The sequence below is a fragment of the Narcine bancroftii genome, chromosome 8, assembly GCF_036971445.1.
Source record: "Narcine bancroftii isolate sNarBan1 chromosome 8, sNarBan1.hap1, whole genome shotgun sequence".
Classification (NCBI taxonomy): domain Eukaryota; kingdom Metazoa; phylum Chordata; class Chondrichthyes; order Torpediniformes; family Narcinidae; genus Narcine; species Narcine bancroftii.
This window is the reverse complement of record NC_091476.1, coordinates 20,011,392-20,037,003: the sequence shown is the minus strand read 5'-3', so window position 1 is coordinate 20,037,003 and position 25,612 is coordinate 20,011,392. Positions and strand designations below refer to the sequence as shown.

The 25,612-nt window shown below is 39.4% G+C and overlaps 1 long non-coding RNA gene across 1 annotated transcript in view; it reads right to left on the bottom strand.

Annotated features, from left to right (window-relative positions):
• Window positions 1-12,953: 12,953 nt before the first annotated feature.
• LOC138740439 (uncharacterized) overlaps window positions 12,954-25,612 on the bottom strand; it is a 64,110-nt gene continuing 51,451 nt past the window's right edge. The window contains exon 5 of the long non-coding RNA XR_011342911.1: window positions 12,954-13,042. This is a non-coding gene — a long non-coding RNA (uncharacterized lncRNA). The remainder of the gene's footprint in view (window positions 13,043-25,612) is intronic.

Below are 25,612 nucleotides of genomic sequence, written 5' to 3'. Positions count from 1 at the left end.
ACCAACCTTGTCAACTGAGCAAGTCAGACAATAAACCACGAAGTTGAGGAAAGCAATTGCAATTGAATCCAAACTTTCAACATGATGAGGAAGCCTTCAGTGCCCAGGGTGCTTTGGGAGCCTTCCTTGCCCTCAGCATCCCCTCAAATCCACTTCTGATTCTTAGTTCTCATGAGTTTTTCTCCAGCAGCCCACAGCCTGTGTGGGTTCTCATCTGCAAGTTGACAACATCTCACCGTCTGTGCATGTCCTTCCGCAGCAAAGCTATTTGCTGGTCTGCCACTGTGAGGGTTGTCTCCTCTGCTTCTCCTTCTCAACAGGGGCTGTTCTCCCTATTACTGGTGTCCTGCATCCCTAGGAGTCTGCAACCCCTTGAAACCTCAGCCAAACATAGACATCGTCATCTTGGGCACAGACCCTGCGGTTGGAGGATTTTAAATAAAGCACCTTCAGCTCCTTTAATAAGCTGTTTAAAGCCTGTACAGAGCCTTCAGCATGAGGACTGGGCATTAGGACCCCGCAGAGGAGCGTTGTGCCTCTGCTCCCCACTCTCCTCAGATCCGGATCAGTGGCAATGCTGCCATTGCTATATTTGGAATGAGTGGACAAATGGACTTAATTTTGACTCCATCTCAATCCCATGTAGTTGATTTTGCTTCCCTGATTGCTAGACAGCTAATTTTGCTGCATTGGAAAGATGTTGTCGCTCCCACACACACACAATGGTTACTGGATTTGATGGCATCCCTTTCTTTAGAGAAAATGAGGTGTTCACCTTTTAAAATGAGTAAAAAAAAAATTTATCTTTAGAGTTCTTTTTTCAATTATTTTCAAAATTTATAGTTCAATTATTTTCACATTTTTTTCTGTTTTTCTTTTTTTTAACTATTAGTATTGAAATTAGTAGTTGATCCCTGGTTCTGATTGTAATCAATCAGATAATGGGTTAGGGTTAGAAATTAGATCAGTTGGAGGAATCTCGTGATGGAGTAGTGGTCGTTCAGGAAAACCAGCCCTCCAGGAAAATAGGAAAAAAGTTAGGAAAAAGCAAAGCATAACAAAAATAAAATATAAGAAATGGAAGATAAAGATGCAGAGAAGAGAAAGAAGATGGCTCCCAAGAAGGAGAAAGTAAAAGCAACTGGAAAAAAATGTAGAAAAGTCACTGGAGAAGATAAAAGAGGCTTACCTGCACGAAGGAACAGGACGCTGTGGTGGTGAGGAATGCCCGACCCTCGAGGTCAATGCCTGCCCTGCGGAGTCGCGACCCACCAGCCGGTGCACTACAAAAATGGCTCTCGGAGCCAAACAAAAGTGTACAACTGCGCATGCGCGAGGAGTTGTGCATGTGCAGTGCACAATCAAAGGAGAAAGAGGGGGGCTCAGCAGAGAAGTGGGTTGACACAGAGCGAACAGCTGAGGGACGCCCGACACCAGGGCGCTCAGCTGGAGGGTGAGGAAGCCAGCAGAAGAGGGAGTGATGAAACAGACAAGGGAGATAGACGGAGGGATGACCGACAAGAAGATCAACATCAGGAAGCACAACAGACAAGCAGCCCAGGACGGAAGGTCCAGGAAGAAGAGGCCCAACAAAGAGATACAAGCAGCTCATCAGGAAAAACAGAAGAGACACAGACACAAAGAAGTGAAGAAGAAGAAGACACGAACACAGATACAGACACAGAAGAAGAGGAAGAAGATGACCAAGATCTTCATAGACAAATAGAAGGTAAAACTGATGGTCAAAGAGAAATAAAAGGTAAAACTGATGAACAGAATATAGATAAAGTCTTTTTTGAAGAACAAATGAGATCATTAAAAGAATGGTTGTCATTAGAGTTTAATGCAATTAAAAGGAAAATGAAAAGAACAGAAGATAAAATGCAAAGGTTAGAACTGGTAATGAAAGAAATAGGGAAAAGAGTAGAGTATGTGGAAGAGCGGGAAACAGCTGTAGAAATGGAAGTAAATTATTTAAGAGAAAAATTGGAAGAAAGTGACAAAAAAAATTAAAGAGACACAAGAGTTGTTATCTCAGAAAATTGATATGTTGGAAAATTTTAGTAGGTGAAACAACATAAAAATAGTGTGCCTGAAGGAGGGTGAAGAAGGCACAGACATGAAGGAATTTATAAAAGGATGGATCCCGAAGGTCCTGGGAACAACAGAAATGCAGGAAGGAATGGAAGTAGAAAGGGCACACAGAGCATTAGCTCTGAAACCACAGGCACATCAAAAACCAAGATCCATCTTAGTAAAATTTTTGAGATACACGACAAGAGAAAATATACTGGAACGGGCAAGGAATAAAATTAGAGAAGATAATAAACCATTGGAATACAGGGTTCAAAAAATATTTTTTTTACCCAGACGTAAGTTTTGAACTCTTAAAGAGAAGGATGGCGTTTAATACAGCAAAATCGATTTTATGGAAAAAAGGTTACAAATTCATATTAAGACATCCAGCCATGCTTAAAATATTTATACCCGGGGAGCAAAACAGACTGTTCTTGGATCCAGAGAAAGTGCAAGAATTTGCAGAACGTTTGCAGGACAGGAGAAGAGATGAAGAGATGTAACAAGAATGAAGAATGGCGATAAAGTATATATAAAGATGTAAAAACAATGTATATGTAAAGAACTAAAGAGGGAAAAGAGAAGGGAAGGAAGGGAGTAAGGGGGGGGGGAAGAAGAGAGAGTGCTTTGTTATATGTGTTTTTTTTAAAGTTTTCTGGAGAGGGAAGGGTAGAGAGGGAATAACTGTCACTGCAAAATCAATTTATGCTGCGAACAAGATCGCAATCCAAATGAAAAGGGGAGTTGTGGTTGTCCGGCAAGGAATATGGGGCAACTCAGAGAGCGGGGGGGATTTTTTAGCCAAATTTATGATTAAATTAATGCAGGAAATGAAACTTATGGATATATGGAGGAGTAACACCTAAGAGAGAAGGAATTTTCATATTATTTGAGTAGGCACAAAACTTACTCAAGGATAGTTGTCAGCCCATATTCAAGGGAGAGTTAGGAAAACCGAGTATAAAGCTAGACTACTATCAGATCATTCACCCCTATTATTAGCAATAGAACTGGAGGACATCCCATCAAGAACATATAGATGGAGGTTAAACTCCATGCTACTTAAAAGACAGGAATTTAGGGAGTTTATTGAACACCAAATTAAGACATATTTTGAAATAAACACAGGATCAGTGAAAGACAAATTTATATTATGGGATGCAATGAAAGCCTTCATTAGAGGGCAGATAATAAGTTGTGTGACTAAGATGAAAAAGGGTTGCAATCAGAAAATAGAGCAGTTGGAAAGGGAGATAGTAAATACAAAAGGAATTAGTAAAAAGGGATGATATAATGAAAAGGAGAGAATTGGCGGACAAAAAAATTAATACGAAACATTACAAACATACAGGATGGAGAAGAACATAATGAAAACAAAGCAAAAATATTACAAACTTGGAGAAAAAACACATAAAATATTAACCTGGAAACTTAAAACAGAGCAAGCTAAAAGAACGATACTGGCAACAAGGAAAAGGACAAACAAATTACATATAATCCAACAGAGATTAATGAAAATTTTAAGGAATTTTATGAACAATTGTATCAAACTGAGAATGAGGGGAAAGATGATAAAATAGAAGAATTTTTAGCTAAATTTGAACTGCCGAAAATGCAAGATGAGGAACAAAGCAAACTAATAAAACCCCTTGAAATAGAGGAAATACAGGATATATTAAAAAAGCTGCCGAACAACAAAACACCAAGAGAGGATGGATTTCCAATAGAATTCTATAAAACATTTAAAGAGTTATTAATTCCTCCTCTCCTGGAAGTAATAAACCAGATAGAAGAAACACACAACTTGTCAGATTCATGTAAGACAGCAATAATTACAATAATACCAAAGACAGGGAAGGATCCATTAATACCAGCATCATATAGACCAATATCTCTACTTAACTCAGACTATAAGATAATAGCGAAATTATTAGCAAACAGATTGGCTGATTGTGTACCTAAAATAGTAAAACAAGATCAAACTGGATTTATTAAGAAAAGTCGAACAGTGGACTATGTCTGCAAACTTATTAATCTTATCCACGCAGTTCAAGGAAATAAGAAACCAACAGTGGCTTTTGCTCTAGACGCAGAAAAAGCCTTTGACAGAGTAGAGTGGAATTACTTATTTAAAGTATTACAGAAGTTCAATCTACCAGAAAAATATATAAATTGGATTAAAGCATTGTATAATGGACCGTTGGTGAAGGTAACAGTAAATGGATATGTATTGAGTCACTTTAAATGAAGTAGGTCAACTAGACAGGGATGTCCACTATCCCCCTCATTGTTCGCCTGAGCAATAGAATCTTTGGCAGAACTGATAAGAATAGAAAATAAAATAAAAGGGATAAAAATAAAAGAGAAGGAGTATAAAATTAGCTTAATTGCAGATGACATCATAGTATACCTAACAGAACCAGAGTTGTCAGTAAAAGAATTACATAAGAAATTGAAGCAATATGGAGAAATATCGGGGTACAAGATCAACACAAATAAAAGTGAAGTGATGCCAATGAGTAATGTAGACTATACAGATTTTAAAAAAGAATTTAAAAAAGAAATGGCAAGCACAAGCAATCCGATACCTAGGGATCAGGTTAGATAATGACTTAAGTCACTTGTACAAACTAAATTATCAGCCACTAATAAAGAAATTTCAGGAAAACTTAGAACATTGAAAGAATTACCGCTAACGTTGATAGGGAGGATAAACTGCATTAAAATGAAAGTGTTTCCAAGGATACAATACTTATTTCAAATGTTACCAATTCCTTTAACAGAAAAATTCTTTAAGGAACTAAAGAGAATAATAAGGAAATTCTTGTGGAAAGGGAGGAATCGAAGGGCAGCATTAAATAAATTAGCAATCAAGGTGGTTTGCATTTACAACATTTTAGAAAAATTATTTTTGAGCTGCACAATTAAGGTATTTATCAGATTTTTACCAGACAAGGGAAAAACCAGACTGGAGTAAGATAGAACTAGATAAAATAGGGGAAAAGGTACTAGAACATATACTTTATAAGTGGGATGAAAAACTGGTGCAATATAAAAACTCACCAGTACTCCATCATTTACTTAATACATGGAAGAAGATCCACTTAGAAAGGAAAAAAAATGACTGATCAAATACCAAAATTACTATTGACGCAAAATCCGCTAATCTCTTTTACAATAGACAACCTTTTCCTTAGAGAATGGGAGAGAAAAGGAATCAAAAGAATAGAAAATTGTTTTTTCGGAAATAATTAACATTTGAACTGTTGAAGTACATATATGGAATAACTCATGGTACAATGTTTGCATATCATCAATTGAAAGCTTATTTAAAGGATAAATTGGGAAACAGCTTGAGATTACCTGAAGGAAGCAGCTTTGAATACGTGATTAAAGACACAATGAAAATTAAAAGATTTATAACCAACATGTACATTAAGCTGCTAGATAAGGAAAATGAAATAAACTATAAACCTAAGGATCTATACATAAATATAAAAAATGAAATATGGGAAAAGTTAAGTTCTGAAACTATGAAAAATACAATAAACACAAGGTTACGCATGATACAGTATAATTGGTTACATAGGGTATATATCACTCCTCAAAAATTAAAAAAATGTGATTCAACATTATCGGATAGATGTTTTCGCTGTAAGAAGGAAATGGGAACAACGTTACATGCAACTTGGGTATGTACAAAAGTAAAAATGTTTTGGAAAGTATTAAATCGGATACTAAATAAAATGACAAAAAAAACATACCAAAAAAACCAGAGATATTTCTTTTAAGTAACATAAGAAGTAGAGAATTAGGCCTCAAATTGGAGAAAGTGCAAATAAAATTTGTTATGATAGCCTTAGCGATAGCAAAAAAATGTATAATGTCAACTTGGAAAATGGAAGAGAGCATGAGTATACTGCAATGATACATGGAAATGAACAAATGTATTCCACTGGAAAAAAATAACATAATTTAAAAATTAAAGTCACAATGTCTATAAAAAATTTGGGAACCATACATGGAACATATCAGAGAGAGCTTGCCTTTGACCTCCATCCCTGAAAATGAGAATGAAAATGATAAGAAGACAAAATGACTAGATTCAGTGTGTAATAAATAGATGACGGATTTTTCTTGTTTATTTTCCTATGAGTGAAGATATTGTTTTATGGTTTTATTGTATTGTTTATGTTGAATATTTATGGGTTTGGAGGGGGGTAGGTAGAGGGGAGGGAGGGAAAGGGGGGAAAAAAGGGGAGAAAAGACCACTGTGTAAATTTAATGAGAAACGTTTGTACATATTTTGGTTGATATGGTTCATTGTGTGAAAAATAAACAATTATTTAAAAAAAAGAAATGAGATCAGTTATAGGTTTTTTTTTCTTTTTTCTTTTCCTTTTTTATCGATAACCTGGATCATATGTATCTTGTTTACTGTTGTTTACTCTCTCATTTTAATTTACTTTTACCTGAACTTTATATCATATGTATCTCTGCATTTGATATTATTATTTTCTCAAAAACCAATAAAAAGATTGACAAATAAAAATAAGGAAATTGAAAATTGGCGTGCCCAGCAATCAGTTCTCCATTCATGCAACAAGCAGTCTCAAGCAACCGGAAAACCTGATTATCCAGCATCTACCAATTCCCCCTAGGTGCCAGATACTAGTGGTTTTACTGTATGTTTCCAAATGTATTTTTCTGAGTATTTAAGAGATGTTAAATTTAAAAGGTGAGAGTACTTAGACTGCCGTGATGAGAAAAAACAAATGGTGGTGCTGTTGGAGATGCTGTAGTGGCAGTGCTGCCACTGGTGCAGACCCAAGGAGAGTGGAGAGCAGAGACACAATGCTCATGCCAAAGGCTCTGTACAGATTTTAAAAAGCTTCTTAAAGGAGCTGAAGGTGTTTTATATAAAATCCTGCAACCGCAGGGTCTGGGGCCAAGATGGCAACACCTGTGTTTGGCTGCGGCCTTGAGGAGTTGTAGACACCCTGGGGAGTAGCAGACAGATGCAAGACACCAGAAATGGGGAGAAGGAGAAGCAGAGGAGACAACTCTCCTGATGGTGACCATGGTGGAAGACCAGCGAATGGCTTTGCGGCTGAAGGACATGAACAGACGGCGAGCTGTTGTTGACTTAGATGAGGAACCCACACAGACTGTGGGCTGTTGTAGACTAGCTCATGAGAACCAGGAATTGGAACTGGGATTTGAGGGGATGCTGAGGACAAAGAGAGCCCCTGGGCACTGAAGGCTTCCTCATCATATTGGAGATTTGGATCTGGTTGATGAGGTTTGAACTGAACTGGAGTCTTGAGCAGCTGCTGGAGGCAAATCCATGGATACTCTGTGACTTGGTGGTGGGGGGGGGGGAACCTCTCTTTTGCTTCTCTTTCTCCGACTGTAAGGTGTGGCGGGCAATGCTACTGCTCATGGGGAATCTTTGTCTGCCTTATGGCAAACGAATGCAAATTTTGTAACATTGCATTTCTGTTTTATTACATGATAATAAATAACATTTGATCTGATCTGAGTGTCGGATCTGAAATCTAGGGAGGAGCAACACAAGATAACACAAAAGTTCGTGTCGAAAATGAAATAAATCTTCAAAGGACATTTTGCTCCTGGGATAAGACTTAAACTCCACAACACCTAAATTTTCCTTCTTCAAAAAAAAATGTGGCTTTCCTCCCCAATGTAATTTTACTGAGATCTCTCACATCTTGTGCTCTTCCACTCTCGTCCTGCCAAACTGCACAAGGATAGAGTTCCCTTAGTTCTCACTTCTTTATCCTATCAGCTTCAGCATTATTCTTCAACACTTACACCAACTGCAATGTGATCCCTGGATCACTCTTTCCTCCCCACCCATCTTTCCACCCCCTTAAACACCTCCTGCTGCAATCTCTGTAGGTGCAATACTTGTACATACAACTCCCTCTTCACTTCCACATAGGGCCATAAACAGACCTTCCAGGTGAGGCAGACTTTCACCAGCACTTCATCTAATGTAGTCTATTGTACTTGGTACACTCCCCTGTATTGCTAAGGCCACCCACTGTTTTGATGAGCACCTGCATTTTGTCAGCAGGAACTGATTGGAACTCCTGGGTGCCTGTCATTTTAATTCTACCCCCATTCCCACACAGACCTGTGTCTTTAGCCTTATCCATTGCCAGGGTGAGGCTAAATGAAAACTTAAGGAACAACAAATCATATATTGACCAAGTAGCTTAAAATCCAGTGGCATGAACTTTTCCATTATAAGGTAACCCACATCCCATCATTTCCATTTTCCATCTCACCCCCCTACTTTACTATTCCCCTACCTGTCTTTCCACATCTATCTCCTTTTGTTCAGAATCCTCAGCCTCTCTCCAGCCCTTATCCCATCTCTTTGTATCTCCCTTTGCCAGACAAGGCTTGTTAAAGTAGGCCAAACCAAAATATTGATTGTCCATTTCTTTCCATGGATGCTGTCTGACCTGCTAAGTCCCTCCATCTTCTTACTGTTTGATCACTAAAGATGATCTGAAGGCAGATCCAGCCAAATTCAAGACAGTGAAGGAATTGCTGAATCTAATGGATGTTGCAAGAGTGCAATATGTCAACCATTTGATGAAGTAACTGTCTTCGCTAAGTGAAATGAGTAAACTACTTAAATAACTAATCAAAAAAGGATGGAAAATACTGCTGGTTGCAAGCTAATGAGCGAATGATCAAATGAATGAAGGACATAATAATAGCAGAGCCTGCATTATGAAATTTTTACGATAAGAACGAGCTGACACTGCAGACAGATGTCTCAGGAAAGCAACTTGCAACCAAAGATCTTCCAATCAGATCAAATGATGGTGAGTTCTGATAGATGCAACATTATATGAAAATTGAGAAAAAGCAGCTTGGGCTTGAGACATTTTTTACCAATCACCTATTATGGGACTGCTCGTGCAAGTGATCACTAGCCATGTAAGTTCCTCTTCATTATGGATAGGGAACGTAGGAGATAGTAAGTTTTTTAGGTGGAATGAAAATTTGTGGTGGTGCAGATAGCATGGAGAATTGCCTTAGGCTACAGCGTGACATTGGTTAATTGGAAGTAGGCCAATGGCAGAGAGTGTAGAGGGAAGATAGTGAGTATATAAGTGGGAGGGTGGAATGAAATAGAGGCATGCAGGTGAGGCAGAGGCAAATGAGGGGAGTGTGGTGATGGGCAGGGGGAGCCATGTAGGGGAGGTAGAGTGTTGAGCCAGAGTCTGATAGGTGATAAATGCAAAGAAATAGTGGGGATTTGTGAAGCTTTAGGCAAATGGAACCAGATAGTGGATGGGAGGGGGAGAGTAATGACCCATTGTTAAGGGACGAAAATTGTGAATGAAGGGAGAGTGAAGTAGGGTGAACTAGTGGGAGTGGGAAAGAAAAGGAACATGGGAAGTGGATTAACTGCAATAGAAATACAATTGAGGTTACAGTGGAATATGAAGGATTTCTCTCGCTTGTGTTTGGTCTCCCTGCTCGGGTAGAGATTGTGAGAAAGGGAAAAGGAGTTGTAATGACATGCAAGCAGAAGTTCAAGACAGCTGTTATGGTCAGAGAGCAGGCCCTCTGCAAAATGGCAGCCCAGTCAATACTTTATCTCACTGATGTAAAAGAGGACACATCAAAGGCACCAAATTCAATAGAACAGTTGAAGGAGGTTCATGTGAATTTTTGGAAATAGGCAGGGGGGTGGTGGGTTCATTGAAACCTACTAAATATTGAAAGGACTCAGTAGAGTAGATGTGGAAAAGATGTTTCTAGTGGTGCAGGAGTCTAGAACCAGAAGGCCCATTTTCAGAATAAAAGGTCCTCCCTTTAGAATAGAGAAGAGGAGACATTTTGTTAGCCAGAGGGTAGTGAATCTGTGCAATTCATTGTCATAGATAATTGTGGAGGCTAAATCATTGAGAATATTTAAAAAGGAGGTTGAGAGGTTCTCGATTAGTAAAGGTGTCAAATAGTACATGGAGAAGGCAGGAAAATGAGTTTGAGAGGAAATGCATATCAGCTATTATTTAAATGGTGGAGCAGACTCAATGGGTCAAATGGCCTACTTCTGCTCCTTTGTCTCATAGGTATGTTTGGTGGGGTGAGCAGGCAGTCCTTTTTCTTGGGAATGTGTAATAGGTAGATGCAGGAAATGTAGAGTTAGAGGACTATCAGGTTAGAAGATGTGGAGGGAAGAAGACACGATGTGATGAGATCTGTAATGGTCCCGGAGAATAGTGTCTTGGTTTTGATGGGGTGATGGTCCAGGAGAAGGTAGGAGGAGAGCAGATAAGCTGCTGTCTGGCCTCTCAAGGTAAAGATCTGTGTTCCAAATCAAGGTTGTGATTGGTTTGAAGTGAGCAAAGAGCTAAATGTTTGGAGATGGTGTGTTGGAATTGTTGTGGGGAATGGAGATGTGCCAGAGGCCAATGTCACTTTCACAATTGTTAATGAAAAAGTTCAGAGAAGGTAAAAGACCAAGATGAAGGGAGCATTATAGTCATTAGAAATAGTCAAGGTAAGTTGGTGCTTTGAAGTGCCAGAGGATGCAATTAGTGATTTTGAATGCACTTATATGCAAAAGCCACTTTACCAGCAAAAGTACATTACTGACTGGAGAAGGGTTTTATTCTCCCAGGTGATTGAAAGTTTTGTTTAGAATGCAATGAACTTCCAGGAAGGAAGTTCCAAATCCAGGATTTTGCCATTTACTGGTTGCCCCTTCTGGGCACAATATTTAAAAAACTATATTAACAGCATTAAACTCTTCCCCAAGTGGTAACGGGCAACCAACAACAGAGAAGACAAGTGTGCAGGAGGACTTTAAAGTGACTATTTTTCCCAAGGGCCCTGAAATAATCTTTTCTCTGCAGATGACACTAAGATAAGGTGGTGGAATAGGAAGAAACCTAAAGATTGCAGAGAGACTTTGTCAGCTTAGGAGAGTGGCCAAAGAAATTTTAGATAAGATATAATGTTGAGAAATGTACGGTTGCACACTTTGGAAGAGGAATTAAACAGGCAGCTTATTATTTGGATGGGGAGAAAATTCAAAATTTGTAAGTGCAAAAGGACTTGGGAGTCCTTGTGCGGGATTACCTAAAGGTTGGATTGGCAGTAAAGAAAGTGAATGCTATATTGTCATTCATTTCCAGAGGAATTGTGTTAAGAGTAAGAAGGTGTTTGATGAGGCTTTAACTGGTGAGACCCCATTTGGAGTACTGTGTGCAGTTTTGGACCCCTTATCTTAGAAAGGATGTAATAATGTTGGAAAAAATATGGAGAAGATTTACCAGGATGATTCTAGGAAGGCAAGGGCTAACATATGAAGAATGCATAGTGGCTCTTGGACTATATTCATTGGAGTATAGAAGAATGAGAGGGGATCTCATAGAAACATTTTGAATGCTGAAAGGATTGGACAGAGTAGATGTGAATAAGATGTTTCCCGTGGTGGGTGAATCCAGGACAAGAGGGAACAGTCTTAGAATTAGAAGATACCCATTTAAAACAGAGATGATGAGAAATTTCTTTAGCTAGAGAATTGTGGATTTGTGGAATTCGTTGCCACATACAGTTATGGAGGCTGGATGGTTGGGGGAAATTGATAGGTATCTAATTAGTCAAGATATCAAGGGATATGGGGAGAAGGCCGGAACTTGGAACTAGATGTAAGATCATTTTAAATCAGGGTTGATTTGTGGAGCAGGCTCAATGGGCTGAATGGCCTACTTATTTTCCTTTTTCTTGTGATCTTCTGATAAATCAAACATTTATCTCTGGTGTTAATATAGAATATCTCTTTTTGTCCCCTCTTCACCCTTCTTAAAATTAAACAGATGAAATAATATTCCAGGATGTTAAGGACAGCTTTTCTTGCAAATGGCTGATATAAAGATTACTTGGTCACAAGAGGGCACTGCAGTACAGTGAAAGGAAATAAATTGTTTTGCAGCAGTAGGTGTTTCTAGCGGCTAGTAGATTTCATCTTGTTATGACTGACACAAAAAATGGAGGTGAGCTACAGACATTCCTTTGTGAGATCCTCACAATAGACATGCTGCTGATGGCCTCCAGAGGAGACTCCCTGTTATCTGAGCAGGTGTTTGAACTACTCTTTGCTGTGGCAAGAATGCATTCCTCAATAAGTCAATGGTCACAATCTGCAAAATATCTTCTCAATAACTTTCACATAGGAAGTGATGAGTTAACATTTAATTTTATCCTTTTGAACTTTTAAAGAGAAAAAAACATTAACTTGATTTTTTTGGGAACTTTGGATGCACCAAGCCTTAGTTAAAATGGATTTCAGTCCTATTACATTAGTACTGAAAAAACTGAACCGTAGAAATGATATGTTGTTGGTTATCAAAAGCAACTTTATTGCTTTGTCATCGTGATACTACCAAAGTATTCACTTGATATCAGGAATAAAACTATTTGTTTCGTTCCCAACCTCTCTTTATATATTAATTTTAAGTAGTTTTGCTTGAAAATCAAATGGGGTGGTGATAAGTTTTTTATGCGTATTGTAGTAAAATTTTAATAAATCACTCACAAAGGAAAATCAGAGACCTACTGTGAATTTCATGGTCTCTGTTATTTTAGAATAGATTTGAAAGGAATTGCTTCAGAAAAAGGCTATGCTGATCAAGTCCTTGTAGGTTTTTTGCTGAGCGTTCTAGTTCATCCCATTTCTACAATCTTTGTCCACCTTCCTGCAAATTAGTATGTTCCATTGGGTCTGGAGATTGTTCTTGCACTTCATAAAGAGCAGAAGTTGTGCTCAAACGAGCAAAGATAATTTTTAGGAGAATTTAGTAACAAGAACCCAAGAATTCTTTCTGTTCATTAGGATTAGGATCTTCTCCTTCAACTTGGTAATTGAGAGTGATTCCTTTTCATCTGAGTGTTTCTCTCCTGGATGTAACTGAAAATGAGTGAAAAATAAATGAAATTATATTTTTAATCATACATTTATAGTCTTGATATATATCAAGGATTTTGTGTGTGTGTGTGTGTTAATTCATTTTTTATGGAATATTCATTGTGCTCTTGAGGTCACCTTGACATACCTAATGATGCCAGGATAGTACTTTTGGCATTGTTTCTTTTTACATGGTTCTCTAACAAGCATAAGTTTTACCTTGATGACCTCAAAAACACACCGAAATGCTAGAGGAACTCAGCCAGTTTTTTCAATTTCTATAGGAGACAAAGAGTGCCATGACCTCCATGGCCTCTCTTCCCTCGGTGCCATTGGTGACTAGCTGGCTATTCTACAGATAATCATTAATTGGCTGTAGAGTGTGGAATATGTTCTGCAATTGCATGCCAGTGAATGGAACAGGTCAATACACACACACAATTGATCGCTCACTTTGCTTCTTCTAGCTCCACAATTTTATGCACATATAGACATTTGAATAGATTGCTGATCTTAATTTTAATAGCAAGTTTATGTATGTTTTATTTGTTTTTCCTTATTTTGCTGTATATTTATGTTCTTAATCAATTAACAACCATTCTTTATGGTTTCAAATGTATCTAATTTCATTTAATTAATTTTCAGCATAATTCTAAAAGAATTAAGGATTATGAGGAACAGGTGGGTAAGTGAAGCTAGGTTCACATCTCGATCAGCTCTGATCACAAAGATGACCCACTCCTCCTATATATTATGTTCTTATGAAAGCTGTGGTGAATGAGGAGTGTTCTTATTGACTGGGAGAGGGGTTTTGTTTTTGGCTGTGTGAAAGCAGAGGTTGGGGGAAGGTGACAGAAGGAAAAGGGAAGTGAGAGAAAGAGAGATAGAGCAGGAGGAAAGGAGACATACAGAAAGATTGAGGGGAAAGGTGGCTAACAGAAATTGAAGAAGTTGATGTTAAGGCCATCCAACTGGATGATGCCCAGATGGAATATGAGGTCTTGTTCCTCACAATTTGCCTGTGGTCTCAGTTTGGTGGTGCATGAGACAATGGATAGACATGTCAGCAATGGAATGGGGCAGGGAATTGAAATGGGTGGCCACTGGGAGATCCACCCCCCCCCCCCCATTGCGACAAATACAGCTGAGGTGCTCAACAAAGCAACCTCCCAATCTTTCCGATGCAGAGGAGACCTCAATAAGAGCATTGGATATAGTAGATGACTCCTGCAGATTCACAAGTGAAGTTTTGCTTCATTTGGAAGGATTGTTTGGGGGCCTTAATAATGGGGAGGAAGGAGGTGTGGGTAAAATTGGAGTACCTCCTGCGGAGACAGGGGCATGTGCCGAGGGAGCAATTGGTGGGAGAGGGGAGTGGACAAGTTCAAGTTAAATTTATTATCACCCAATTGGACAAGTATAACCTGACAGAACAGTGTTCTCCAGTCGTCAGGGCAAAAACAGGCAAATACACAACCAGACATAACACACATCCAGACAAATGATACATATGCAGTATCTATATATGCACAAAAAAAATATTGTTTCATAAATAGTAGAGTAACGTAGGGTTTGCATGAGAAGTTCACTTCGGTTGTTCAGTACTCTTACTACATATGGGCAGAAGCTGTTTCTCAGCCTGGTGTTTCTGTCCCAGATACTCCTATATCTCTTTCCCAATGGGAGTAGCTGAAAGATGCTGTGTATGGGTGGTTTGGGTCCTCAATGATTTTGGGAGCCTTCTTTAAACAAAATTTCCAGTAGATCACGCCAATGAGGGGAAGGAGGCCCCCAGTGATTCTCTCTGCCACTTTTATGGTCCTGTGCATTGACCTCCAATCCAATGCTTTACAGTAACTGTAATGCAGCTGGCCAGGACACTCTTGATAGAGCTTTGGTAGAAAGTTGACCGAAAGGTGGCCAGTAGCCTTACTCACTTTAGTCTTGTCAGAAAGTGTAGTCACTGTTGTGCCTTCCTGACAAGTGGGGAGACATGTGACCAGGAGAGATAATTTCTTAGTCAAAAAAACGAAGCTGGAGAAACTCAGCAGGTCAAGCAGTGTACTTCAGTTGGCACAGATACAGAAACAATAGAGCTTGAGAGCAGCATGGATTACAGATGGGGAGCAATGAGAAAGAATGCCATAGAACTCCCTTTGGAGAGCAAAGGAGAACTTCTTCAGGGTAGCATCCCTTGAAAAGATTTTGGAGAGTTATGTATCTTTATCTTAACTATATAAAGGACATTGTTTCACCTGCTGAGTTACTCCAGCATTGTGTTTTTACTTCAACCACAGTGTCTGTAGACTTTAGTGTTCTACTTATGTCATTTCTTAATTGGACTACAAGGAGCTTGGTGCACTTACAAATTGTTGATATATAGTAGAGGAGGTCGTCCCTGGTCCTCCTGAATTCCATAATTATCTCCTTTGTCATGTCCACGTTGCGATTCAGGTTGTTATTCTCGCACCATATCACAAGATTTTCCATTTCTGCTCTGTAGTGTGACTCGATGTTGTTGCTAATGAGGCCAACTATGTGTCATCTGCAAACTTGATGACTCTGTTAGAGCTGGATCTGGCATCGCAGTCATGGGTCAGTAACGTGAACAGGAGCAGGCTGAGCTCACCACCCTGAGGTGTGCCAATGCTTAGTGTGACGGTGCTCGACATTCTGCTGCCGTCCCAGACAGACTGTAGTCTTTTCATTAGGGAGTCCAAAATCCACTTTCAGAGAGGGGTGTTGAGTCCCAGGGAGGACAGCTTCTCCACCAGCCTCTGGGGAATGATCGTATTAAATGTTAAGCTGAAGTCAATGAACAGCATCCTGACATATGAGGCGTCGTTCTCCAGGTGGGTCAGGGCAGAGTGGAGGGACAAGGCTATACCATCATCAGTGGAACAATTCCATCTATAGGTGAATTGAAATGGGTTCATTGTCTCTAGGAGGTGCGCTGAAAGCATTTCATAATGGTGGAGGTCAGTGCCATGGGCAGTAGGCATTGAGGCCTGTTACTGTTGCCCACTTTGGTACTGGGATAATGGTGGCTGTCTTAAAACCCATGATGACAATGAACTGCTGCAGTGATGTGTTGAAGAGATCCATAAGAACCTCTGTCAGTTGATCTGTGGAGTCCTTCAGTACACAGCCAGGGATGTTGTCTGATCCCGCTGCCTTGTGTAGGTTCACTTTGGATAGGATTCTCCTCACCTTGGCCGCATCTATGCAGGTGAACATTCATCAGAGGAACATGGAGCTTTTTTCAACATCAGCCTATTCTTCTCATCAAACCATATGTAGAAGATGTTCAGTTTGCCCGGATTGGAGGCGTCGTTGTCTTTCACTCACAAGGTTGTCTTGTTATCTGTTATAGTTTTCATTTCTTGCTCCATGAGCCTCGTGTGATGATGTCTCACAGCTGCCTGTGGATCTTCTGTGCATATCTACGTTTTGTCTTCTGGATTACATGGGAGACTTCAGCCCTGGCTAATCTTAGTGCCATCCTATCCCCTGTCCTGAAGGCAGCATCACAATCTCTAAGAAGTTCTTGGCCCTCTGGATTCAACCATGGTGTTGGTTAGCCCTAGTTGTGAAGCATTTGATTTCCATGACATTCTTGATGCACTTGCTAATGTAGCCAGTCATTGTGTTTCCATGATCTTTGTAAGCGGCCACCATCCTGAATCAGCTCCAGTCCATGGTCTCAAAGCAGTCCAGTAGCACTGCTGTGGCCCCACCTGGCCATGTCCCGATCTCCCTGTAAACTGGTTTAATTTGTTTTGTCAGTGGTCTGTATACTAGGGTTGACTAGGATTTACTGGGATTTTAGAATTTGGTAATTGGTAATGTGGAGAGATTCAGTGATTGGGAAAGTATGATTGGTGGTTGAGAGGGAATCAATGGTTAAATCTGGAGGAGTTCAGTAATTAATGGGAAAATTATGATTGGAGGCCTGCTGTTTGATTTGTGTGATAGTGGATTTTAGGCTCACTGGCTTGGGAGCATCACAACCAAGTGTTGGAGAGTGGTGGATGACTAAGGACAAGGGTTAAATCATCTGCTGCATGTATGACAGATGTTTTGAATGGCTTCTGAATGAGTGGACAATATATATAGAACACCTACATAGAATGTTCCTGATTTTCTCTTTTCATTTTTTTCTTTACTTTGAAATTGAATCTAACTGCACAAAAAACTGGCACTACATTGTTAAGATCAAGAACAAATACTGATTTATTCATAATGTTCAGCATGGATAACACAATACAATCTAAGATCACTTCATGATCTCCAACTGTTTGTTGTCTCCTCTTCTTTGTGACTCTATATGTAGTCATTTCTTTCTTTTTTTTTATCCCCTGAATCTCACCAGTCATAAGATGAGGTCCAATTTAGTTCAGTCTGCTAATTACCTATCCAAGATTATTGGTTAACCCCTCACCATGACCTTGTTAATTTGTTTTTTTTGTTATAGGTGAAGTTGCTAATGTGCAAACAATCCCTGTCTTGCTGAGATGGGTGAGAAATGAGGATATAGTTTTATATCTTGGTGTGGTTACCATTCCGAGGAAGATGTTGAACTTGGTGAAACCTGCAATGATACAGACTAACTGTAATCCTACTGATTGGACTAGCACCATTTAATGCAGTGGTTCTCAGCCTTTTTCTTTCCTCCCACATACTACATTAAGTTTAATGTGCTCTGTGATTAGTAAGGGATTGCTTAATGTGGTATGTGAGTGGAAAGAAAAAGTTTGAAAACCACCGTTTTAATTGTACCTAATTAACTCATTATGTGTACGGTTTCCTAACTCCAAAGGAAATGGCCCATTGACAATTTTTCTCAAGGAAAATATTTCAGTAACAATTGGGTCTAGAGCAGTGATTCTCAACCTTCCCTTCCCACTCACATCCCACCTTAAGCAATCCCTTTCTAGTCACAGAGCACCGATGGCATAGGGATTACTTAAAGTGGTATGTGAGTGGAAAGAAAAAGGTTGAGAACCACTAACCTAATGCGAACTGGAAAGAGCTTGTAATGAATACAACAGGAGTCACTGTAATTTTCACTGCTGCAGGGAATATATAGCCAGCTGGGAGAGTAAGAACTACATAGATCACTGACTGCTTAGTGAAGCATAACTTCCCAATGCAGCAAGTAGGTGAATTTGAACCTTTGGGCCCTCTGGAGGGAGTTATCTGCAGTTAGACCTTCAGCTTTTCAGTGATTCAATGGCAGCTTCCAGCACTTTCCCATCCTCAGTATCCTCTGCTGTTTCATGCCTGCACCAAATGTTTCTGCTTTTCCATACTTTATTCGAATCCTATTGATATGACTGAACCTTATGTTAAATAATTTAAGATCCCTGACTTTTGCAAATGAACGCTTCAAACCAAATGACATGGAAAATAAATTGTAAATACTGGGCTTTCATAAATGAATTGCATGAAGCAGAATGACTTAAAGTCAGTTATTGAAATATGCCATAAACTAACATAAGACTAATTAATCCCTAATTACTCAGTTAACATTTCTTTCTTTCTTGAGCAGGGCTGTTGCATCAGTTATGCAGCAGACTCATGGCAAATCAGCTTGAAAATTTGTGTTCGGCTCTCTGTGGTCCAGCAACACCCAGAGGATGGCATATTTTGGATCTGTGGTACAATTTTATCTAAGATTTAATTAAGATCTGTACTATACTAATCTGTGTCTAATTAACTAACCAGTGTGGCTTGTGTGGTCTCAGTGACATCAACTGTCAGTATTTTAGCCTGACTAAAATTTGGGTTACTGATAATTCTCAGTGTAACTATTTAAACAAGGGCAGTTTGCTCAGAGAAAGATGATCAGGGCCAATTTCTGTGATCTAATGTTTTCTGTGCTCTGACACAGGTCAAGTCCCAAGGGTCCTTGACTAGAGAGTTTCCACTTGCATTTGAATATCGAGGCAGGATTGAAAAATTAAGATGCAGCCTCTATTAGCTTAACAACAAAAGATGTATGTCCTCCGAACCTAATTTCTTATCTATCTATTTGGAACAAATTCCTTCTTTTCAGTAAGCTACTTCAATTATTATCTCTCTTCCCATATTTGAGCTGAGAAGAACAATTCTAATATTTATTTAATACCTCCATTTGAGCCTTAATCTTTTTATTTTGTGTTAATTTTTACATCTCCATTTAATAATTTAACCACTTTACTCCTTTACTCAGGATTTTTTTTGGGTATTCTGTAGATTTTATATTTAAATATTATACTCTTCATTGTCAGTATGAAGCCCATTAGTGTCCCACTTAAACAAAACTGGAAGGCTAAGAAATCCAATGGAGTCGAGTTCTGGCCGTCACAATATCACTTCCTCTGTTCCCATGACCTACCCAACCTCATCTTGCAGCCCCATCTAGAAACCTTATTTAATTTGTTTATCCATGTAAGATCATTTCAAATACTTCCTTTTTGCTGTGAAAATCTCAACATTACTTTTTACATGCTTAGGTGAGGAATAATTAATGATAATTGCTTAAACTGTTCATTTTGAGAAATGAAAACACTTCTCTGACTGGTAAATTTGAACAAAAATTCAGAGTTGAAGTTACTGATTTGTTGCTGATTAGGTACATTGCCTTTGGAGTTGGGACAGCTGACAGTCAGGGCATCTCCCTCTTCATATTGGTTTCAAATTCTGATAGAAATGTTCAAACTGGGACTCATTTGGAGAACCCATTGCTTCTGCTGTCCCTCTCATGGGCAGTGAATAATCACAGTGCATCAGAGGAAATTTCCCTCTGCTTCTTAATAGGAAAATGATGGTAGGAGGGAAGGGTCTCTGCAAATTGTCATTTCCTGTTTACTTGACGCAGTCAGGATTAATGGTGTTGGATTTACTGAATAAATTAAGTCACAGTAGGTCCTGAATAAAAAGTCCTTCATTAGGAACCAATAAAGAAAGAAATTCTTAACAAAATATTTCAAAGATCCACTTTCTTACACACAAAGCTACAAAAGACAAGGTTTGGAGGGTGGCACAGTTAGCATAGTGGTTCGCCAAACGCCACTACAGCGCCAGCGACCCGGGTTTGAATCTGACACTGTCTGTAAGGATTTTGTACGTTCTCCATGTGTCTGCGCGGGTTTCCTCGTGGCACTCTGGTATCCTCACATCTTTCAAAAACGGACAGGAGTTGTAGGTTAATTGGGGTATTTAGGCAGCTCAGGCTCATGGATCAGAAGGTCCTTTTACCATGCTGCATGTCTAAATTTAAATATTGTGCTCATTAAATCAACACACGAGAGAAAAATAAAAGATAATAAATCAAAAAGAATCGCTAAATATTCACAGTTGCAATTAGTGCAAAAATAATGTTGACAGATCTTAGAAGGTTCCCTTATGAAGGACCTAGGCCCAAAATGTCATTACCCTTTCCTTCCTATGGATGCTGTGTGTCCTGATAAGTTACTTCAGCACATTTGTGTCTGGTTGTGAGCCCAGCATCTGCAGATTTTCTTGTTTAACTCAATGTTATGGTCAGGGTGGTATTGAAGAGCCTGAGAGCTGCTGGGGGAAAAAAAACTCTTCTTGAACCTAGAGATGCCAGACTTCAACTGTAGATGTTTGACAGAATATTTGACAACATGAAAAATCTCCTTAGAGTCCTTAGGAAGTAGTTCTGTTGTTCTGCCTTTTTGGCAGTTGCTTTGATGTGCTGGCTCCAGCAGAGGTCTCCAATATGTGGACACTCAGAAAGTTGAAACTACTAACTTTTCCATCCTCATCCTACCAATGAAGAAAAGTGTATGGTTCCTTGGCCTCCCCTTCCTAAAATACATAAAAAGCTCCTTGGTCTTGAAGTTGAGAGAAAGATTTTGTTCTTGTGCAACAAGATTCTCAATCTCTATCCTATATTCCAACTCATCAGTATTCATTAATTGGCCAACAATGTGTGGTGTGTCAATGAATTTATAGATTGCATTACAGCTAAACTTGGCTACGCAATTGTGGATATAGAGGGAATTGTGAGTATAGAAGGAATAGATCACTGGATGAAAGACAGCCTTATGGTTCCCCCCCCCACCCCCTCCCCCTGTTGATGGTCAGCAAGGAAAAGGTGATAAAGTTTAAGTCGGTGTGGGAAATTTTCTATAAAATATAGATTTCATTTTACTACATGTCATTTGGCTCTGAAATGTTCCTCATCCTGAAGGAAGCTGAACAGATCATTTCTCGCCAGTGGGGAGCACACCAGAAAAGGTTGCTGCAACTTTCGTCCAATTCATGATGCCCTAGAATGAATCCATTCCCAGGGAAAGTTCAATCATCAGCCCTGACAGGTTGAGACAAATAATTGGAACCTGATTCTTAACCCAGTCCTAGCAACAACCCTAGGAGTAAGAGAGTAATCTTTTGGAAAGTCTGATCCCCAACCACATAACATGGTTTCAGGTCATGGAGACAAAAAGAGGCAGATTGAAGAAACTGAAAACAATTGTACCATCCTCCAACAAACCATGTGATGGGAAAATAGGAGATTTATCAGATCTGATCTCAAATCTGCAGAATCATAGCGATACCACAGAAACAGGCCCGTCAGCCCATCAGGTTTGCACTGACTATTTAGTACCCATCAACCTAAACATAACCTTCCTCTCGTATTCTTCCCATCTCCATTTCACCCTTCTCCTTCTACTCTCCAAACTGATTGATCTGCATCTGGAGGGATTTAAAGTAGCCCATCAACCTACAAACTAGATCAGCTTTGCCATGTAGGAGTGTCTTAACTGCTTCAACATCACAACACTGTCTTCTCTAAAAACATGGTCCAATTTGAGTTTGATTTAGCTTATTCATTCACTCTGTAAACAACAAAAGCCTTTAAGATATTGAGCTCTTTCCCTAAATAACACACAGCAAAAAGCACTTCTGCAATAAAACATTTGTAGCAGAAGTATTTAAAATGATATGACAACATCCCTTGGCTTCAATCTTACCTTTGGATTTTGTCATGGCTTACTTGTCTTCTTGTAACTGATGAACCAGGTTTGTCAAAAAAGATTATGAGCTCTTCCTCTGAACTGCTTGCTATCCCTGTGGTTCTGAAACATTGTCATTTTCCAAGTAATACTCTGCACTCAGATTACATGATGGATAATCCTTTATTTTACGTTTCTTTGCAGGTTTGTTTTTGCATCCTCATGTTGGGCCACACAGCCACTTCAGTTGTGTTCACCCATGATACAATATTTATTTTACTTGCTCTGACACCAGTAAAATAAAGATATGGCAACTCTTGTTGGCAAATACTTGAAGACTCAGCATAGCACATTCCTTTCTTTTGAAGATTACTCTTAGTATTTTCTTTACTTTACGAAAGGTATATTCTTTGTTGATACACATTTCTGATTATCTGAAAACCACTTAACCAAAATTCTCAGTTATCCAAAATTATTTCCAGCAGCAACATGACATCACACATTGAAAAATAATTTCACCCGACGTGCTCATGTGGGGCTCTGACGCGCTGTTAGCAACAGTTTGGTAACATCAGTGAGCAACTGGAGGAACTTAGCGGGTCAGGCAATGCATGGGGAGATTGTCCTCATTTCAGATAACTTCCTCCCTTCTCTCTTTCCATTTCTTCTGTACCCTCCATTGTACTTGGTTCTCTGCTGTCCCCAGAGTCAGTGTCAGACTAATTCAATCAGGGGAGCATTAGAGTAACTGCGTTTGGAGTGGGGAGGCACTGATTTTCAGCATCATTGGACTCGGGGTGCGGGGGTGGGGTGGGGTGGGGTGGGGTGGCAGCGTTGGACTGAGCAGGGTCTGGATCAGAGCGGAGACCTCGGGCTCCCGGGCAGGTTTGGCGAGGGTGGAGGGGAGGTGTTGGGGATTGGAAATGGCAGTGGGGATTGGCAACAACCAGTAGAGTATTCTGTTAATGTTACTGGGATGCTTAAAGCCATTTCTTAGTTATCCGAAAAATGCAGTTAACTGATACTCGTCTGGTCCCCAGCATTTTGGATAATTGGAAACATACTGTATTGCTAACTTGCATTAGTGACCACTTCTGAGGACATTGCATTCCCTTCATATTACACAATTTCACCATTGTCCCTGGATCTCTTAACACTAACTTCGGGCATTGTCTCTTGGGAAGGTCTTGTGATTAGCCATATTGCTTCCCTATTTATTCAAGTTTCATATTCCTATAGAGATAAACAAATTCCATCTGCTCTAGTGTCTGTGTACTAATACCTGTACTTTAATAGTCACAGCTGTCATCATGAAGAGAGACATCTATCTTGGCCAACTCACTTGGCCAACTCTATCTTGGCCAACTCTCATCCTGGTTCAGTCTTTCGTTAACTATCTCTCAAAATGATGTGATCGCCATTGATTTTTATATTTTCCATTACTGCTTCACTCAAGCTGCAGCATGTCCCTCTGGATGGTCTGTAACTATTAGCTGTGGCCCCTGAACCCTCTTAAAATGGTCTGTTTGGCTGAGCCTAGTGCAATTCCAAACATAAGTGCCTCATCCTTTCTGCCCAGTACCAGGGTTGCTTTCAACAGCTCCAGCAGCATGGGTTCAATCCAGACCTTCATCGACATGTACGTTAGCATGATCAAGGTTTCCTCTGAGTACTCCCAACAAAAGATGTGCAGCTTGGTAGCTTAATTTGCCACTGTAAGATACCTCTAGTATCCCTCGTGCACAGGTGAATGGTTGAAACAAAGATAAGTTTATTGGAATGTTGAGTGCATAAAAATAGGAGAAGTGTAGGATTATTGTGATTTGTTTCTTTTTGATCATTGTAACAAAATTTGTCTCTTTGTAACATTGTGAGTAATTCCTGTTTAGGCACCAGGCAAACACTCAGCTTTGCCTCAAAACCAAGTGGCTGAGGGATCTCCATCGCACATCATGACCAATGACAGACCAACTAGGTACAAGGACTTACTGTTACTTTCTCAATCACTATTGTGGTTGTAAATACGCCATTGTGTTATTCCCTTTAATTGTGGAATAAAAATCTCCAAAATCTGTCTCTGTTTTCACTTCCTTGTTGTCTGATTTGACCATGTTTACAGTAACTCAGCAGAACTGTACTATACATTTACCTGCACCTACTTTCTTCAACTACTTATTCACAATGCAACCTGTCGCTGGGATACATTGAGAAACAGTCTGACACTGAGCAGCTTCCATGACAAGGCTTCTTGCTTTTTCCACTGACATGACTTCGCCTTTCTTGCCTTTGACACTCACATAACCTCTCACTTTTCTTTCACCTCATTGTAGCATTCATTTGATTTTACAGAAAACATTATGCCATGGTGACATTGTTCACTGTGTCTCCTTCAAAATTATGCCCAGAGCAAAGCCACTTCACATTTCCATCTGGGTAGCTATTTTGCACACTGCACTGAATATTAAATGCTGGACATCAAATAATTTTGCTTTAATTCTGTCATGAGCCAATCACGCACCTAATGATTACACAGTGTCTGATCTGGAAAGATCTGGAATTTACTCTTTTCATTGTTGCTGAAGCCTGAAAACATATTCAATATTTATTTCTTCATTTCCCTGGCTGGATGTACCAAGCTTTGAATCCTCTGAGATAGCAGAGATAAAATGCTCTTGTGACATATTTGTAGTATCCAAGTAAATGACTCTGTGGTTTAGGGTGCAAACTGTTGCATTAAAGTCATGTATAGCCTGGCTAACCAACTAGTAATAGGATTGTATTCTTGTTAGATGTAGTCACAGTTCTCTGTACTGTGTCCCCATCAAGGGATTTGATTATATTTTTCACCTTCAAGGCCAAATATTTAAGCACTTGGGAATTCACATTCTCTATTAACTTGATGTTTCATTACTACCCAACTCTTCCCTTTAGCAGCAATATCCCAAATTTGCTGCCAGTATTGTATCTGTGAATTATTTGGGGCTACTACTCAATAAAGCAAACACAAGGCTTGACTATACCATATTGTGGCAAACTTGGGCACAACATGTATTGAGATATGCTCACTGGCAGATGTACATCTTCAGAGCCATCTCCTAGCACAAGTCTAGTGCACATGTTAAAAAATGGCAACTACAGACTCCAAATGTATTCAAAAGCTTAGAATAAATCCTAGCTCTCTTATACCTGCACCAATGAAGCAATTAAACACACCTGAGCAATCACAAACATTTGTCAAGCCAAATGTCCCAATGGGGGAACTCTGTATAAAATGTTCTGTAATCTCTACATGGTCAAATCAAAATGTATACAAATACCTTGAATAAAATCTGGAATATGAACTTTAATTACATGTGAATAGTTTAATTACAAATTTAAAACTGTGGAGCACAGGGGCAAAAAAAAGGAAAAAGATGTCTTTGTCCTGAACATTATGGATGGCACTGTATACCTTTTTCCTCATGGCACCTGAGAACAGAGCATGTCATGGGTGGATTGGATCCTTGAAAAATGCTGATGCTGTCTGACACCAGCATTCCATGTAGATCTTCTCAATGGTGGGGAGAGTTTTGCCTATGATATACTGGGCTGTGTCCACTACCTT